This window comes from Channa argus, chromosome 1 (genome assembly GCF_033026475.1).
Source record: "Channa argus isolate prfri chromosome 1, Channa argus male v1.0, whole genome shotgun sequence".
NCBI classification, from domain to species: Eukaryota; Metazoa; Chordata; class Actinopteri; order Anabantiformes; family Channidae; genus Channa; species Channa argus.
The window spans coordinates 50003360-50020043 of NC_090197.1; positions in this window are offsets into that span (position 1 = coordinate 50003360).

The following is a 16684-nucleotide window of genomic DNA, read 5'->3' on the forward strand; positions in this document are numbered from 1 at the left end:
GGGAACTGTTCAATTAGCATATGAAAGCACGTTAACAATTGAAGATAGTGTAAATATATCTCCTCATTCAAAGTTAGCAGATGCTTTTATTCCAAACAAATAAAGAGAGAAGCAGCTTGGGGGGTTTTCATGTCCTTTCCATTCGACAGTCCGCCATGTGGACACGGCCAGGAGACGAGAGCCAGGGATCAAACCGTGGTTGACCCACTTTATCTCATTCTCATTCAGGACATGTACGTTACCTAATCCTATAACTTTAGTATGTGAGAGGAACGGGGGCCTTTTTTTGAATCGAGTATCACACCAACATTCAGACACATTGTAGAAAACATGCTCAAAGTTGTTGGGTTTTTTTTTTTTTTTTTAACAGGAACGGGATCTTGTTTGGGTTCTTTCAGTTCGATAGGAATTCAGACACCTAAGAGCATTAAAGGAATCTAAATTCCAGACAATTTTGCCATAATATAATTTTGCCAGCTACGACAACCTCGCGCTTATCTATCAGAGATTTACAATTTTAAACAACAAACAGTTTCGCTGTGAGTTCAAACTGCACTGGCTGTAGCAAAAACGGGCTGTTGTCTGGTTTGATGTCCATCCTTCAATAATAAAAATACTGTCTAAGCTAAATGATCTATTACTTTTCCAGTTGTGCAATTTCGTGTTTAATGAACTAATCTCAGCCGGGCAGGTGCTAATGTGTGCAGATAAAACTCGTTTGAAAATATATTCTAACCTTGGTCTGTAATTGATAATATCTTCAGCAGTTTTAAGTGTCTGCCTATCAAACGTGTCCTGACGACACGCACATCAGGACTGTGACAGGCAGACACATAGGAAACACAAATGTGTGAGAGGACAATGTGCGTATATGGGGGGAGGGGGATTCCTGGCACTCAGAGTGTGTCAGTATCCTATATAACCAATCATACCATCTGTTATCTTTCATCATTCTGCTATTTCTTCGATTTTGGCTTTTCAAAGTAAAGTTTTGTTTTTCTGTATCTATTAGTTTTATCAACGACAATGTTGAGCAACATCAAAAAGCACCAGGTAGAAACGTGGTAGAAAAAGACGCAGTCCTCAGCACACACACATACACACACACGCACACACACACACACACAGAGTCTGTTCCCTTGTGAATACAAGGCACTAAGATTAGAGATTGGAATAAGGATCTTAAACCAAAACAGTTGTGCAGCCTGATAATGTGATACTTGACGGTGGACATGTTGTGTAAAAATGGATTAGGTAGCGAGTGTGTGTGTGTGTGTGTGTGTGTGTGTGTGCTCTGCATTGTGATGTTATTCTTTAACAGTTGAGGTGTATTAGACAAAAACAGTGTGTGTGTAATGTGTGTTTACTGTCCATGTGTTTGTGTGCAGCCTGGCCCTGCAGCTATGCTGATCCCATCTGTGAACCCTGACTCCTCACAGCTTGATCCCAGTCCCTCCATTGTCTCATTAATCCAGAACTATTAACATTGCTGGGCTCCCCGAACTCTTTCCTCTTAACACACTGAAATCTAATTATCAGAAGAGAAGGAGCGGGGGGGCTAGAGGGGGTTAGTGTGTGTGTGAGAGATTGTGTGTGTGAGGTGGACAGGATCCACTGGATTAACACATTTTGATAACGGGGTGAGGATGAGTTGCCACAGGTGCCAAAATGATAATGGTCTCAGTCATGGTCACACTTTACAACTGAGTGTCTCCAAATGCTGTTTTCGTTCACATGCAACATCCACTACAGTCACACACTTTAACATTTGTTACAGAAAATTAAAAATGTACATATCCCAGAAATGTAAAAAAAAACGTTTACGATCAAGTTGAGCAACTTTACCAAAAGAATCTAGTTTGTGTTCTCATGTATTGTATGTGTTTCTCTAAGTCTATTGAATCGCACACACTGTACCAACAGGATTTTACTCGAACAATGAATCTGTCCTGCTGAATGAAATTCCAACTCATGAGCACAATTGTTTTGTTGTTGCTTTTTCCAGGGAAAAAAAAAACAAAGAGAGTCCAAAACATCACTGCCCCAAAGTTGAAGACTCAAACCAAAGTAAGTCTGAAACAGAAAGAGAAAGTATTGTGAGGCAACAGGTCTTCATTTAAACACTAGTTATTATCGTACCACAAAGCAGCACAGGTTATTTGCGTGACCTTAGGCGATGTTAGGAGCTGTGTGACATTCTTCTTATGTTTTAAATGAAATGTTTGTGAGTGAAATGTTTCTCTTCTTCATCAGTCAACCACAGTGTGTCTTTGTGAAAAGGAGTTTTATTGCGTTGAGTTTTTATACTCCGCCGTAGGTTTGTGGGTATGAAATGTCTCCTTTGTGCTGTCTTCCTGCAGTTCTCTTCAACACCTGTCAGCTCCTGCTAATATTCATATGAACAGCTCAAGGCCTGAGGGCCGTCACCTCGGTGCAGACACAAACAGTCCAGGAGATGAAAATCCAATAATAATCCTGTACACAAACACAAAGGAATATACCTCCGGTGCTTGGGGGTCTATGCAAAGGGCTCTCTGGGAGAAAAGAAAACAGATCAGTGCTCAGGTTGTGCTTAAGCTCCAGATCTTACTTGCTTACTGTAAGTCAGAGCAGCTGAGTTTGCATAGCTTCCACTTCCAGAGGCCTGGGAACTGTTGATTTTTCAGTATTTCTGTGTGTGTGTGTGTGTGTGTGTGTGTGTGTGTGTGTGTGTGTGTGTGTGTGTGTGTGTGTGTGTGTTTGGCGTCTGTGTACGCTCAAGACTGTGCACTTTAAGTAAATGCGCGAGCCTGAAAATCGAAACCTGCCCCCCCCCCCCACTCATATTTAACATTCTTTGGCCTTGTATGGCAGATCAGCATCAAAAGCTGCTCCGGGGGCGAATAATAACCCCAGTCCTCACCACAGTGGGTAAAAGAAGCCACTTTTGTCATTCTATAACTCTCACCTCATACTCAGTCCCACAGCTGGAAAAGCAGACGGACATCTGCACCCCGGGGTTAGAGCCTTTGAAATGTTCCACACGTACTCATTAAAATGTAACATCTGAAACTGAAGGAATAATAAATGTGCAGGCCGAACTAAAAGCTGTGCCTCTCTGGTTGTTCCTCGTCATCTTTCATGCCTTTCTCTTTATGCATCTTTACAGCATGTGTCTTGATGAGTCAGTGTTTCAGGCCTCGACTGCGGGCCGCGGTCCCAGAGGGAGGAAATGCCAATGTGTGCGTTCATCGCCATAACTGCACACTCATTATCTCTTGTCTCTCCATGTGAAACACGCTGGCACTTTAAAGAGGGTTCGGTATCTCCAACCGTTTCAAAATCGCTCTCATCGAGGTCTTTCAGTTGAGTGAAACATCGCCGTGATATATAGGCAAAGGAAAAGTGAAGATAGCAAGTGTAATTTTTCTCTAATTACTGCTTTGTGCCTGAGGGCAGCAGATCAAGTTCATTATGGTGCTTCCTTTCCCTGGGGTGCATTCCAGCAAATGTTTCTCCGGATATGATATTATAGCAACGATAAAACATCTGTGAACTGGTTTAGCAAAGAAAAATACTTTAGACAGACTGTTTTGGTTATTATGGCTTTCACACATATGGGAAAGCAAAGACAGATACTGCAGTGACATGTTCTTGTCAAGGCCGACAGCTCAAACCTGTGCAGTGTGTCCAACAACCTGTAGCTGTACAATGATTTCAAAAGCAGCCAAGTCGCTATTTTTAATTACGATCTTTTTCATTCCAAAACCGAGCGTACAGGCCTGAACATGTTAATGATATTGTGGACAATTTTTAAATTTGCCTATAACCATTTGAAAATATTACACAACAGCAAATTATGGCTCCACGGTCTGTAATTACGCTAAAGATCACATTCATTTGCGTCACACACGGTCAGCATGTCAACATGCAGCGATAGTAATCAGATGATGATACGTGTTTGTCATTTCCTCTTGAGTCTAGGTCCTGACGTGAAACATATTATGTATCCTTTAGATGTGGACATTATACCGGGAAAATGTCAGTGAAAAGTAAAACTCAACCCGAATCTTTAGTAACTTATGAAATCTGTGACCCATTAGATGATGTGACCCATCTGGGTCACATCACATAATGATGCCTCCATGGTAATATGATATAATACACATATGAGGTCCCTGAAATGTGAGACCTGTCACACGATGTGCCACCAGACAATCACATTTATTTAGAAAAAGTGTAAGTGTAAATCAAATATTGTCAGGTGAACCACAAAGGCACTGTGTCTTCCTTTGGCAAACCTGAAATATGATACTCTAAGCACTATATATCTTTTGTTGAAAAGAAATATTTAGGTGAATTCAGTGCTCTGGCCATGGACAGGCCAGAGCTTTTGCAGGCCAATATATTTTGTTACGAAGCAAAAAGGCAGAAAGGGGCCACAATACATACAAAATGGCCGAATAGAGACAAAAAAATGACTCATAATTCTCATAATTTGGTCAACGCCTCAACCATTATGTCAAGTCAATGTACTTGCATAGGCCACTTTTCATACACAAGGGCAATTCAGCTTTAGCTTCGAAGCTGTAGTGTTTGATTGTTCACAGTATTGCTTCTTTATTTGGGTTAAAATGGTCGAATGTCACACAACTAGATGTAGAATGCATCCACAAATTTGAATTCTAATATTTTATTATCAGAAAGTCCAGAGGGAAGTGTGGCTAATGGAACAGAGGCTGGCTTTGGGGGGTGTACAGGTCCTTTAACAACACCTCCCACAGAGACATGAGGCAACACATTTCTCCTCAGGTCTCCTCTGGGTGGTGCTGGGATCTAATTGCCACCTCAGTCTGACAGGTTTTCCACTCATCTCATTGACAGCTCCCAGCTCCAGCTTAAAGATGAGTTACTCACACACACACACACACACACACACATAGGAGGACTGCACTGCATCACCGCCATCCAGTCACAGCTTTCAAATCCTATAGTGTACATTATGCTTCCTGTCTCCGAATGATTTCACCAGAACAAAGATATCTGTGATTCCTCCTTAATCGGGGCAGTAATTAATTCCCCCCTAATTAAATCAGGCACAATCTGTGTTTAATTGGGTATTAGATGTGAAATAATTATGTTTCCCTCTGCAGCTGAGGTGAAACTGAATATTTTAATGTACACTTCCCCCGGGTCACATTCTGCTGCATGACACAAATACGCATTCAATCTCCTGCTCACACTGTACGTGACACACATCACAAGCCTGCGACAATATAATGATTCAGGATCTGAGTCACAATGTCGTAACATTTTGGGCCAAATCAGAGCCAGACTACCTTGATATAAAACTTGGTGAGTCATGCAGAGTGGAGTTACACAGGACGAAGGCGAAGAGCTGAGAAACGCCATCCGGTGAACACGCCACAAACTCAAGCCTGTCTGTGCTTAGTCCACCGTCTGCTCTTTGCCTCCTTGCACATTGTTTGCTGGAGGGACTCTGGTACAATACTCTCTATAAATCCACTTAAACAACATCCTTTGCATTAGTGTGGGTTCATTTTGTCCTCACAAGCACTGTAAACATTTTTCATCAACGTCATTGGAATCAGTTTCTCAAACAACCAAGGTTAAAACACGAACTTGCCTTTGCCAAAGGGAAGCAGGACAAACTGCCTTATATCAGCTGAATACATGTGCATGTGCAAATACAAATTATTGAAGTCTGTCACACACGGACGTCTCATTTTTCCAAAGTGGAACTGATTCTTTTCTTTTTTTTAGATAACGGCTCAGTGTGTTGTAAGGTGATAGGACCAGGAGGCCGTGAATCAACAGGATGGGACATACAGGAAGGACTGTGTCATTACCATCATTGGATTAACCTCCTCTCTGAATTAGCGGCTCAACCTGTGACTCATCCAGGCAGCCTGGAATGTTCTGTAACGTTTGGCAAAAAAACCACATCGAGGCACTGCTCTTTCTTTGGTTTCAGTTTTGAATAAAGCAGTGGATCCCTCCGTTGTAGGTAACAGAACACGCGTCTTAATTTTCACTTGAAATAGATACATTTGGTTATAAGAGGAGAAAACGTGAATTTTTGCAGATTTACTGTTGGATTAAATGATTTTCTCTACTCAGCTGACTCTGAACTCACACTGTGATGTGCATATGTACCGTATGTGCAGTTTCCAGTATTATACGGCAGTAATCTGTGTCGGCAATCAGATGGCCATATTACATTTACAAGGAAGAATCCCACACAGCATTTACAGCCTTGGGTGGAGACGTTTATTCTCTAATAAAACCGACTCTGTGCTGACGTCTTTAAAATTAAAGATTAAACCATTTTCACAGTAAAGGTGTGTTACTGGAAGCCGTTGAAAGTACTTTTGCAGTACTAATACAGGAACTGTGTGCTGCTGGTCTGTATGTTTTAATCAGATTCATCTGGACATTAGAAGGACACATCTGTACACATTTGTTCCAAAGTTCCATAATCCAGCTGTGTCATAATGTAGTCATCACTTTGTAGATGTATGACAATAACAGGGAGGTATTTCATTTTTAATAAAAGCCAAAGTTAATATTGCTCCAACCCTGAATAGCTATGTTATAAAATCTAGCTATATGTATGCAAACCGGTTTGTCTGTGTGCTTGTGTGTGATTCATCCTGTACAACTGCCTGCTCTACCCATGGATGTGCAGAGGAAGATTTCACAATAAAACTGTTGAAAATTTTTAAACACAATCATATAATTGTGATTTTTGTTTTGTACCAATCTGTGTTAAATTTTGCTGAAGGTTCTCAAGTGAAATGTGTGTGCATCATGCATTTGGTTGGGTTTGCTGGACACCTCCTGCTTTTTGCTCATCGCATGTTTGCAGCTAAGAGCACACTTCTAGGGTCTTTCTGCACTCCACTTCCTAAAGGTCATCTGTCAATCAAAGTGGGTTTGTAATGTCACATTTGTTTGATTCTTTGTTAAAAATGCTTCTGTACGTGTTGCTTTTTTCTTTCCATCACAGTTTAATCCAAAAAAAAAAAAACAAAGTGCCTTAATGCGAAGGCTTCATTTTATTGCTTAGAACCACAGAAGATTCAACAATTGACCCCTTTTTAATCACTGCACCGAACCGATGCAGAGATTTCCCCTTTTATTGACAAGTCGCTGGTTTTCGGAGACAGCAGGTTATGGTGAGAGGTAATGGTGTGGAAAGCTGTGCTGGAGGATGGGGTGAGGGCGATGGGGGGGGAGGCGTGACAGCTGTCACTGTGAATGGACACTTGGAGACGTGGAGTGGGGTGGGGGGTACACGTCCCTGACTGCACAGCTGCCACAGACCTGTCACTCAGGGTGTTATCGTGCCCCCTCATCTGGACTAAATAATGTGGCTCTGGTCAGTGTTGGCATTAGTCAGACATCTCCACGGTCCTGGATACCACTCACAAGTCTAAAGTGACGACCTTCTAAAGCTGTTTAAGTTAAATTGAACCTAAATTAATTACAGACTATAAAGGTAATTTGTGTCAACTGACCAGTGAATGATTTTCCAATTCGGCCACATGATGGTGCATCTGTGCCGACTGTAGGATCACAAGGTCACTTAATGGTAAACTGACTAAATATCTAAACAATAAAAACGGCCTGAGCAGCATCCGATTAAATCATGTGCTTTTGTGAATGTTTTCACACAACTAAAGATCCTTTTCTTGTCCAGGAGATGAGTCTCAATTAGGTCAACACTGCCACCCAATGGTGCTTTGGAGGGAATCAACAAGGTGGAACTAACATTTGTAATCAATTACCTCCGAATAAAATACAAATTCCCGCTTCATAAATGAAAAGCCAACAAAGGTTAAGTGCCATTTTGCATAAAACAAAATTGCTATTTTTGCTTGTTTCCATCGCTGACAGTTGGGATTCGGGAAAATACACCTTCATGTAGTGTGTCAGTCAGTATTACACCAACTGATGCTCATGTACTGTGTGTTTCAGTATGTTTGTACGTTCGAGACGCAGCAGTCATTACTCCCATGGTTATTATGTTACTTTATAAGTTTGTTTTTTTCAGTGCAGAAATGTGGATTAACCTGTTACGAATTGAAAGAGCTTGAACATAACATCTTCATTTAGCCTTTGACTAAAACACTAGAGGGGTCCACCTCAGATTTCAAAATGATGGAGTCTGAGGAAAAACACAGTTGACAGTACTTTTCTTTAAAGATTTACTGCTACTTTGATTCAGAAATTCAGTGCTGTCCATGTCCAGAAAGTTAAGATAATGTCTGTCCACAGCACCTGGTCTACATTTCTTACCTGTCCAACCTGCTTCATAGTACAATAATGTCGCCTAGTAGCCTATAGTAGGACTAAACACAATATACTAGTTTTTAATATTATAAAACCTGCACATCCCTTTTCGCCCAGTTAAAAGAAAATGCTCTATTGTTCCAGCTGCACATGGCTCATTATCATTCGGTCCACCCTTAACTCCCCTTCACGTTTTTAGGGAATCTATTTTCCAACACAGCCAGGTTGGACCAGTGACTGTAGTCTTGTCTTGTAGTGACTTCTAGTCTTTGTCTCTATAGTTCCTCTTTATTTCAGAAACTGCTGTTTTCTTCATGGTTATGGGTCTAAATATTTGATGGGGTTAACTTATTAAACGTATTTGAACTTATATAGGCTAAGTCAACTTAACTGACAGGTTTCAAACCTTGTACAAATTACATTAAATTAAGTTTTCAACTTAAAATCCTGTTAGAAATTATGTCTCCAGCTTCCACAATCTTAAAATGATTTAGCACTACAACCATATACTATATATATCTGAAATGTTTTAGCATCTTAAAAGTGGCATGTTTATTTTATTGGGAACATAGTATATGCTTGTTAAAACATATATCTTGCACATGATATGGACGACTTCCATGGATTTGGAATAACACATTATTATTATTCAAACCTGGATAAAAAGCTGTTGAGAATTGCAGTAATACTAACCCTGATCCATTTTTTTTATCCTTTCAAGAACTTGGTGGTTGCATTCACTTTTCCTGGCCTACCTTTGGTGTTTTGTAAGATTATTGTATATAATTATGAAAATATTAATTAATCAGGGAGTTTGATTTAAACAGGACACAGAACTGTATTTAGTGGCTTGTCACACAGAGAATCTCCCAGCTATGTTTACTACAAGTTGCCGTAGGTCTCTCCTGCTACCAGACATACCTACCTCAGAATTAGGACATGCAAGTTTTATTGTTTATTGCTTTGAGGATTGTTTGACCCCACTGGTACTGTTGGATGAAGCCTCATTTTCTGAAATGGTTAAACCTTAGGACTCAAGTTTCTTTTTATGTGTGTCTGAACTAATAATGCAACTAACTGATAACTAACTAACTAACTGATGTTCTCAATTACACTAAAATAGTCATAGTAAATTTGGCCTATAATATATTTTAAAAATATACTTTGGCCTTTTATGTCTATTAGTTTGTCTTTTCATCCAGATGTCTTTTCTCAGTAATTCATTTTCATGTCCAGTGTTGCATTAAGGTCTCTATTGGCTGGAAAAGTTCATTAAACTGTAATTAGAAAAAAATAAAACCAAAAGCCTTTTTTATCTCATACATCAGTATCTTCAATTAGCAGTGAACTGCACGTTTACATGCAGTAAAAGATACAGATATGAGATGTGTCTCATATTAATTTGCAAGTAGAGGCAGAATCAACAAAACCTGTGAAAACGAGATCAATCGCAGGGAATGGGAAAACATCCTGTACTACAGGATATGAGGCCTCCTCAAATAGCTCTTACAGGTGTCATAAGCCTGTGTTACAGGAATCATTACACTTTGCCCAACCGATGCCAGTTAATGAAAATATTATCTCATGGCTTTTTCTACTGGACAAGATTTAGATTTTGGAAATGTATCAGTTCTGCAACATGTTAAAGTTAGCATTGATCTCTACTGCCATCTCCTGGAATGAAGCATGATTACAAGTGTTACATCTTTTGTTAATATTCTTTGTGTGGCCATCTTACAGTATATTATGTCACAAATCTGTTTTTTTAAAGATGATTTTAGAAGATTTGGATTCTTTGGATGCTGTCATTAAGAGCAGCACACTGATGGGGGAGCTGCTATGCAGCTGGCCAACATTCTCCGGGAGCAACTAAGTTGGCGTTGCTCACTTCTCTTGCTCAAGGACACTTTGACATGTGACCAGAGGAGCCGGGGATCAAACCAACAACTGTGGGATTGGTAGCTGACCACAGTCCCCCTATTTGTGGTTTCGTAACCAGTTTGTGTCCCTACAGTAACGTTAATTTCTGCACATTTTTTGCAGAAAGTTTTGTACCGCTAGACTCTGTCTACACAGCTCAGAAGAGGAAGCTTAGCTATGATCATGAAAGCAAACATCTGCTGGTCACAAGGTGGAACAATTTCATCATTTTTATTCTGACCGGGGCCAGCAGTTGATGTCAATTAAGCCCCGTTCTGCCGGAACATTTACATAAGGCTCTGGAGAGCAGCACAGAGTGTGGTTTGTTTCCTATTTTGGCAGCGGCCATTTCCTAGATACACACAGGGCTGTTTTCAGCACCTTCGGGAGCTTTGTGTTTGACAACGAGCAAAAAAGGGCCTAATCCCTTCAGCTTATATTTAGTGCAGTCCTCCTAATAAAAAAAAGTCTGATGCATGGGCTTGTTGGCTTAATATATTGCCACTTATGGTTTGAATGAATAGAGGAATGATTGTGAGAGGAGAGCCTGACCTTGAGCATGGCAACCACTTCTTTTTTTCTGGTTGCTAAAATGACTGTTGTTTTGAGTTGGGTGAGTGGCTTCGGGCCAGTGACACACAAGTATTTCTGAGAAGACCGTATTTACTGAGCCAACCTGTGATACAAAGCTTCTTTCTGTCCAAAGCAGGGGCAGATTTAGTCATTTTGGGGCTTCAGGCAAACCCAGATATGAGGCTCTCCCATGCTCTGCTCTCACTAATTCTAATTCTGATACTGTTTTTGGTATTAGCGAGGCTGCTGCTAGGATCAGGTCGTGTCTTTATTTATTTTACAGCTACGACATCCCTCCAAAACTTGGGACTAGCTGGACACTTGGGAATCAAACCTCTGAGCTCTGTCTGGATACAGCTCTGATTGGCTCTTTTTGCTCCACCGTGCTCAGCACAGGGATTCAGGTAGTTATCGCAATGAAATGACAACAAATGACACGTCAATACTCCAATTATGACACAAAAATAGGAAATGTGATCTATTTGTCGCCGACACTGGCAAGTTCGGAAAACAAAAAACACTTTGTAAGATTTCTTATTTGGTGCCCTTTTGAAGATGTATTGGTTTTATTGAGCAAAGGGGAAAATGTTAGAGAAAACATACACAGAGAAGCTGTTATAGTTTATGGAAAACTACTCATGCTGTCTGTACATTAGGGGGTCTGACCCGCAGCTCAGGTGATATAAAACCTAGTAATTTTCAATCCTGTAGTGGCACATTGAAAGAAAACCTACACATCCCAGTTGTGTGTAGGTATCTATGTTTATGAATGAGATCACATTTTGGTCTGTATTGTATTATATCATCATAGTCAATTTCATTGTTTTGGGGGGGGGGGGTGCACCCTTTGTGTATGTGTGTGTATCCGCATGTGTGTGTTTGTGTGTGTGTTCAGTGTGTCAACTCTAGATGGCAGTAACACAGGAAGAATCATCAACCCAGATCCAAGATTGGGCTCTAATATGTTAAATAATTGTGCGTCATCATTTAGTTGATTACAGATAGGAGAAAAAAAATACTTTGGGCGGCAAATACAGAGGAGAAAAATAATAAAACTGCAGAAAATCAAGTTGCATATTTGAAGGTGAGTTAGGATTTCATTCAACTGAACAATGGGATCTTGCAGCACTAAAAATGGTGACTAGAGGTTTTATTTATGAGAAGTCATAAGATGCAGAAAATATGGGAGAAAGATGATGAAGACAAATTACTTAAAATGAATAGTTTTGGTTCTGTGTATACAAACAATAGTTGCAGAATTCCAACACCACCTCCTTTAACTCATTGTCAAATAAACCAAATACTGCTGTTTCAAAGCTGTTATAGAGTTTAGATTCACTATCAGTATTTTCATTAGTGTCCTTTTGGTTGTGCTAATATGGTGGCGGAGTGGTTTTTGCTACTGCCTCGAAGCTACAAGGTCCCCGGTCGGAATCCACTACTGCGCTTCCTCCCACACGCCAAAGACGCGCATGTTAAGTTAATTGGTGATTACACCACCCAAAGGTGAAAATGTGAGCTTGAATGGTTTGTCTGTCTGTGTATGTCTCTCTGCCCTGAGACAAACTGGTGACCTGTCCAGGGTGTACCCTGCCTCTCACCCAGTGAAAGCTGGGATGGGCTCCAGTCCCCTGTGACCCTGAACAGGATAAGTGGTTGGAAAGCAGTTCACAGGGATGGTGTAAAGTGCACAAAGTGTGATGAGGAGCAACGGTAATTTCTTTGGTGAGAACGAAATTGTCTTATTTGTAAGAGATTCGTAAGCTGCTTGGTCAGTAAGAGACAAAGACAAAGCATCAGGATGATAAAGCCTACAAGACATAAAGGCCTGAATGTCCCACAGTTCTTTCTGTTTTTCTGTGTGAAAACAATATTTTGCTGTACTTTTAAATGTAATAAAACCCAGTAATATATATTCAGTTGTGTACAGTAATTCTTTTTACAGTACAGCTAATTTTGTTGGACTTTGTTGGCAACTTTTTTGCCAAGTAATTACTCTAAATTCTACGGGCAATTTGTTACGGTGAGGGTTTGCTGGCAGATCTGTCATTTTAGTTCAAAAGCTGATGATACTGAATGTTAGTTATTGTTTTGACAGTTAATTTCCAGTGCCACCAAGTAGCAAACATTTCTTCTTAGATTTCTGAAAAATCACGCAATGAGTCGAAGCAAAAAGTCTTACCACCCAAACCTCCTTGAACTAAAAAACGATTTAGGTCATCAGCAGCCTTTTTTCAGAAAATAACTGACCTTTGTCCCAGTGGAATAACGTGAACCAAATTAATTGGTAAGGGAGGATAAATTAGTATGGGGCGATATTATAAACCCCCCACTGGGAGCTCCAAAATAGGCTTTCTCGCAGTGGGAGCCACTCTGGCTGAGAGAGAGAAAGAGGTGGAGAAATATGCCAGAGATTTAAGGGCACAGTCCAGACCAATAAGCCCAACTTCGTGAACTGACCCAACTGAAAAAACGTGGCTGGGTTTACTGAGGCCTTCAGCCTGGGAAAACACTTTTCATGGCCTTTTTGTGTCCTTGGATTTTTGGTATTTGGAGCAGTTGATGTAGTCGATATTTTTCACAACTCAAAAGGCTCCAGGAAACGTGCTGTACAGCAGCAACCAAAGATAATAACGGAAGAAATCGATGTAATTAGTAAGTGGTAAACTACAATGAGGGTAGCAGTACTTTAAAATGATGCTCTAAATATTGTCCACCCATGACCCTAAACAGGATCCTTATTTGCAGATAATGGAAAACTGTCCATGTGAAACTCCACTGGAGACCTGGTACATAAAAATGGAGATTAGGGCATGTTTGGCAACATTTGTTAAATCTAAAAATATTTCAACCCCAAATTTGAAATTAAGAAACATGTCAGCCAGTGGTGTGTCTTGCTGATTTCTAATTGTTTTTTTGGCAAAAATAAAGGTCTATGCCAAAGACCAAGCTAATCAAGGAACGCAGGCTGACAACAAATCATGAGTAGAGAAGATTCAGTGTTGGTATTAACATTAACATCTTCATGGTGATTGAGGAAAATGCAATTTGTTTACATCCTTTAAATTATGAAACAAGCCAAACGAAGCTGAAATGCATAAGTAGCTCCTTCTAGTTAGTGCAAAGACATAAAGAAACAGGAAAACGGGAAACAAGTGACCAAACACAAGACAAGATTCAGTGTTGCTTTTAGCATCTCTATGGTGACTTTAGACAATAAGATATAAAATGACAGAAATTATCCTTGAACCTACATGGTTGTGCTAGGCTACATAATTGTCACAGCTGTGAGGCTGACTCATGTTGCCCTGGTGATCAGCACTCTCTTCTCCCTGCTCTGATTTCCTCCCGCCTCTCTTCTCTCTCCTGGTCCCTAATCAGCCTCACTCCGTTCACCTGTTGCCTCCCCTATATATGCCTCATTCACCTGTCCCTCTCTGCCAGGTTGTCTTCCCGCTTTTCCTGAGCGACCTGTGTATTGCTGACCTTAGTATTCCGCCTGGTAGTTGATCGCTCCAGTTTATCTGCTCTTTTTGCGTTTGGAGATTTTGTGTTTTACTCTTCCGAGCCTTTTTTTGTATTTTTGCTTAGTTTTGAGACAGTTGGTTGCAGCCCTGCCCCGGCGGCAGTCTTCCGAGTGCTCCTGTTCACCAGCCATTCAGTAAGTGACTCCGTAAGACTGAGGATGCTGTGGAATATATGTTTTAGAAGAGTTTGAGTTTCCTTCTTCCCTGGATCTTTTAGTTGATACTTTCTGTTTGTTTGTTACTTTAGCTTTTAGTTGTTACTTTGTTGGGCTTGCTGTTTTTTTTTGTCTCCCTGGTTTATTTCCCCCAGACGCCTTTAGTTGTCCCACGCCCCTTTAGTCTCCACTGCAGCACTGCCGCTTCTCACCCCGGCGAGTAAGATCTCTTTACTCGCCGATCAGGACATTATCGAGAGTTCATGTCTGAAACGGGCTTAAATTTGATAAAGTGCGTCCCCACAGTAAGGAAAATGTAGTAACCTGTAAGGTGCCTCACAGTAGAGCAAACATGGTAAATGGCCTAGAAAAGTGTCCCACAAAAGAAACCGTTATGAAGTTCCACTACAATAAAGCAAACACAAGTGATGAATATTCTTTTAATGAAATAATCATACATTGTTGTTGTTTAATGGCATCAGGTCCCCTTTAGATGTTTTTTTTACCCCTGCCCCTCAGACAGCCTGAATCCACCACTGGTTTGGATCCTAAATTGCAGATTAACATGTCATAATTTCTTACACTGTATCTGTCCTCCTCTAGGACTCACAGTAAATACAATATTGACATTATTTAATTAATTTTGGCCACGTGTGATGGACTTACAGGCTTTAAATGGCAAGTTTGTTTTGACCTTCAATCCTCATGTGATGAGAACATGGGAACTATTTATGAAAGAGCTCACTGTTTGAAGAACATTCCAAATAAATCTATGCTTTGAAAACACAGATACATATTATAATGAACATATTCTGCTGACAGCTACTAGTGTATACACTGCATGTATGAAAAGCAAGCTTTTGAAGAAATGTTTTTTAATGCATATAATATTTATATATTAAATGTTTTAACTTTTTTTTTTTTTTTTTTATTTCAAACACTCCCTTTCAATGGAAAATGCTCTGCTCACGTTGCTTTTTTTGTTACAATGAGAAGGATACAGTATGTGAGGATGGCCAAGTGGTCGAAGGCCCCAGTCTCAAGTTCTGGTCTCCAAATGGGGTTGTGGTCTTAAATCCCACTTCTGACACACGTTTGGCGGCCTGGTAGCTCAATGGTTAGAGCGGCAGGGTAGGATGCAGAATTTGTGGGATCCCAGCCTACCCACCAGGTGTGTCCCTGAGTGAGACACTCCGTGCTTAGCTCCCCAAGTGACCCCCCTGTGGCTGCCCATGGGTTAAATGCAAAGAAAGAATTTCATTGTAATATGTATATGTGCTCAATGACAAAGGTTGTTGTTCTTCTGTAATATGTCAGACAGTATGTAAAAAATTATTTTAATAATCTTAAAAACACTGGAGGAAACAAAGGCACTATCCTTTGCCATGGGGCTTTATAGGTTTTAGAATGTAAAAAAAAAAAAAACAGCAGTGAAAGTTGTTTTGATTGAAATTCATAAAACAATATCCCTCGTAGACACATTCAGAATGTATAAATATGACACAAAATGTCATGGAGAAGCCCTTTCTTGGTCTATGTGCTCTGGATGCTTCAACTGTCACACTTCCAGTGATGTAATATGAAGTGGATCCAAAGTTTGAGGAGGTAAGTGGCGGTTTATTAATAAGAACAGTACAGGAGGGAGAGGAGCACAGGGGTGGAGGGGTGACCATTGGGAGAGGCAGGTGGGTGGCCGGAGAACCTTGGATTCCAGGTGCAGAAGGAACAGGTCAAACGGTGAGTTGCCAGGGAAAGACGATGGTGGAGATAAGGAGCAAGAGAGTCGATTCGAGTGGAGCAGGGAGGCAAAAGAGGGCTGGTGAGAGGCAGGTCAGTGGCCGGAGAGGCTTGGCTATGATGTCACTAATGACATCATCAGTACACCTATAGGTATTGGTTGGCTCATACATACCCGGGCCCTAATTGCGCTCCAATATTAGAGACATCCACAAACTTAATATTGGAAACAATCACTAAAATACTTAAGCACACACACAAAAAAAAACATGCAATAACCTATAAACATCATGACTAATCTTCTATGGGGTTCTCTCTTCTTTCTTCTGGTGTCACCAGAGGTCACCAGCACTTAACACACCGTAGGAGATCAATCTTTACCGCTGTCTGATTCTGATTCTTGGAGAAGGCAGACCTTGGTTATGGGTCTATCAAACACGTTGGTCCTTGTCTTGATACGAACCTGACGGATTACAC